The sequence below is a fragment of the Seriola lalandi genome, unplaced genomic scaffold, assembly GCF_002814215.2.
Source record: "Seriola lalandi dorsalis isolate HSWRI2012SDOR001 ecotype SW California unplaced genomic scaffold, Sedor1 jcf7180002051467, whole genome shotgun sequence".
NCBI lineage: Eukaryota > Metazoa > Chordata > Actinopteri > Carangiformes > Carangidae > Seriola > Seriola lalandi.
The window spans coordinates 1-2825 of NW_019522020.1; the positions used below are offsets into that span (position 1 = coordinate 1).

Consider the following 2825-nt stretch of genomic DNA (forward strand, 5'->3'; position numbering starts at 1 on the left):
GGAGGAGGAGGAGGAGGAGGAGGAAGGACAGAGATGAAACTTTGAATTTCCTGATTTATTTGCGGTGGTGACTGACAGGTAACGCCGCACCGAGTCACACAAGTGGAGCAGGTCGGTTCACCTGACGATTCACGGGAGAAAAACCGAAGACAAACCGAAAAAACGTGTCTTTAAAACACATTATTTACACTTCCCCTCGATCAAAACACCTCTGTGTGGCAGCTGTGACGTACAACGAGGGGGGCGGAGCAAACATCAGATGAAAAAAAAAAAAAGGTTTAGCCTGATTTTATTTTATTTAATTTAATTTTGTTTTGTTTTGTTTATTGTATTTTTCCAGCTCTTTAAATTACTTGTAAAACCATTTTTCAATTTCAAATTAATTGTTATATGATGCTGATTTCAGTAAAACTTTTTTGGTGATGTGGGACAGTTTGGTTAACATGATGTTGTAATACTGTTGTCTTCTTGTGATTTCATCATGTGTATTGGAAATTGTTTCCAATGATAATGATTTTTCCTTCAGTTGTAAAAATTGACGTTTCCACTCAGGAATTGTCTGTTTTTTAAAATTATGTTCTTATAGATTTTTAAATCTATTTCATTGTATATCGTTGTCAGCTTTCTTACTTTGTCCTTTTTCTTTTAGCTCATCTGTGAAGCACTTTGCACCAATCTGTATGAAAAGTGTTATACAAATAAAATTTGATTGAAGTTTGATTGATCTGATTTTGAATTTATTTTATTTTGTATTAATATCACTACTGTATTTTAAAGGAACAAACTGAGTTAATTTACACTTCTCTCCATCATAAAAGCAAAGACAACCTTTCCTAAAGTAACTGTCCTTTCAATATGTCAAAATAAAGGCCGACAGCTGGATGTAGGAAAACAACAGAACAAGGAAGCAGACTACAGCAAAGTCCCTGATTTAATAAGAACAGTATGAATTCATAAAAAGATCCTGGACATTTAAAACTGCATCTGTAACTCTCACACTTTAACTGTAACTATTTGAATATATTATTCATTTGGGAACACATGGACACTGGATCATGCTACTGAAATAACTTTAGGCACTTTCAGCTTCAGAATTAGTTCTAATTCATGATTACTTCAAATCATACATTTATAAGTAAATGCACAGCAGCCGTGAGCAAGTGAGAGCTCCTGTTACTCCGTGTCTCAGACCTTGTGTCATTTTTAGTGGCACATTGGCTTTAAATAGAGCAGATATTTACACTGATGCGTGAATAAAATAGAAACTGCACATTTTAAAGTATAAGACAAATTGTATGAAACCAAATGATAGAACACACTGGTAAATAGAAAAACAAGACCACGTCAAAACCTAGTATATGTCTGGACATATGGTCAAATCCTGATGTTTTAAATGTGACGTCGTCTGACAAAATCACCAAACACATTAATGAAAGTTAAAAAAAATGCCTTGGTATAGTAAGTTTAAAAAAATGTCATAGTATAGTAAGTAAAAAAAATGTCATAGTATAGTAAGTCTTAAAAAAATAAAAGAGAATTTGGCAGATATAAAGTAATCCAGGTAACAGCAGACCCAGCAGCAGCACTCCCACTCAACACTTATTTTCAAATGTGATTCATTATGTGTTTATGGTCTAAATCTGTAGTTTGAAGTTTTCTTCAATACAACATGATGTTTTCTGAAATTATGGTCCTATTTAAAAGAAAATAGACGTTAAAGCAGAGTGGCTTTAGGGCGGGGCTACCGCGTGATTGACACACAGGGGGACCTGCCTGTTAATCCGGATATGACGTCAGGTCGGAACATTTGACTTGTTTTCAGTTCTTCGCAGTTAGCTCCAACATGTTGTTCGGTGTTCAGTTGTTCTAAAAGACACCCAGAGGAATCGGCGGTTCAGTTTTTTTTTCCCGGTAAGTACGTTTTGTTTTAAGCGTATTTCTTTGCTAGCCAAAATTAGCATCCCTGTTAATGTCACAGTTCAGGTGAAGATGCACCTTGCTAACCAAGCTAGCCAGCTACTGCTAGCATTAGCTGATAACCTGTGTTAACCTGGGTTAGCCCGTGGAGGTGTTCAGTCAAAGCCCAATAAAAAGGTGAATTTAATCGACGTTAATTTAACGATGTTTGCTTTGTGTTTCTCCACATGTGACCCAGTTTAATTGATCTGCGTTAGTGTAATGCGCAGCGTTAATGTTGGTTAATACATTGTCCATCAAGACTTCGTGATAGTTCAAGTTAAGATAACGTGACGTTTACAAAATGTGTAGACACATATTTGTCATATAGAAGATTGTTCATTTAGTACTCAACAGTCCTCAACTGAAGCAGACATTCATGCACCTGTCCTGACAGCTGATCGATATTTGTGATTGACTGTGATCCACCGCATCTTAACTCAAGTGTTTGTCTTTTCATTTGAAAGGTTTCCACACTGTGAAAACTGAGTGATCTGTGCCAACAGAAGGAGGACCTCATGTACAGAGCAGCCCATTAGTTTCCATTCATCTGGTTGTGGAGAAGGGAGACTGCATGGACATCCTTAGTTCTCTAATGTGATGATGATGATGATGATGATGATGATGATGATGGTAGAAAACCACTCCCAGTTCATCTTCCTCTGATGAAATGACAGACTAACTGCTGATGAGTTTGTTTATTATTCTCTGTCTTCAGTATTCACAGGTTCAGTTTCTTACCTGCAACTTAATTTCTGCTGTTGTTGACAGGTGATGGTAGCAACACTTTTAAGAACAGAATTTATAAATATTAAACTGTGATTAAGTGATGGATCATCTCTAGCTGTCACCACCTCCACAGGTGAAAG

General features: G+C 36.4%; 1 long non-coding RNA gene across 1 annotated transcript; it reads left to right on the forward strand.

Annotated features, from left to right (window-relative positions):
* The first annotated feature begins 1819 nt into the window (after positions 1-1819).
* Positions 1820-2790, forward strand: LOC147819636 (uncharacterized). The gene is made up of 2 exons (XR_015436750.1): positions 1820-1911; positions 2424-2790. It is a non-coding gene; the product is annotated as an uncharacterized LOC147819636 (long non-coding RNA).
* The last annotated feature ends 35 nt before the right edge of the window (positions 2791-2825 follow it).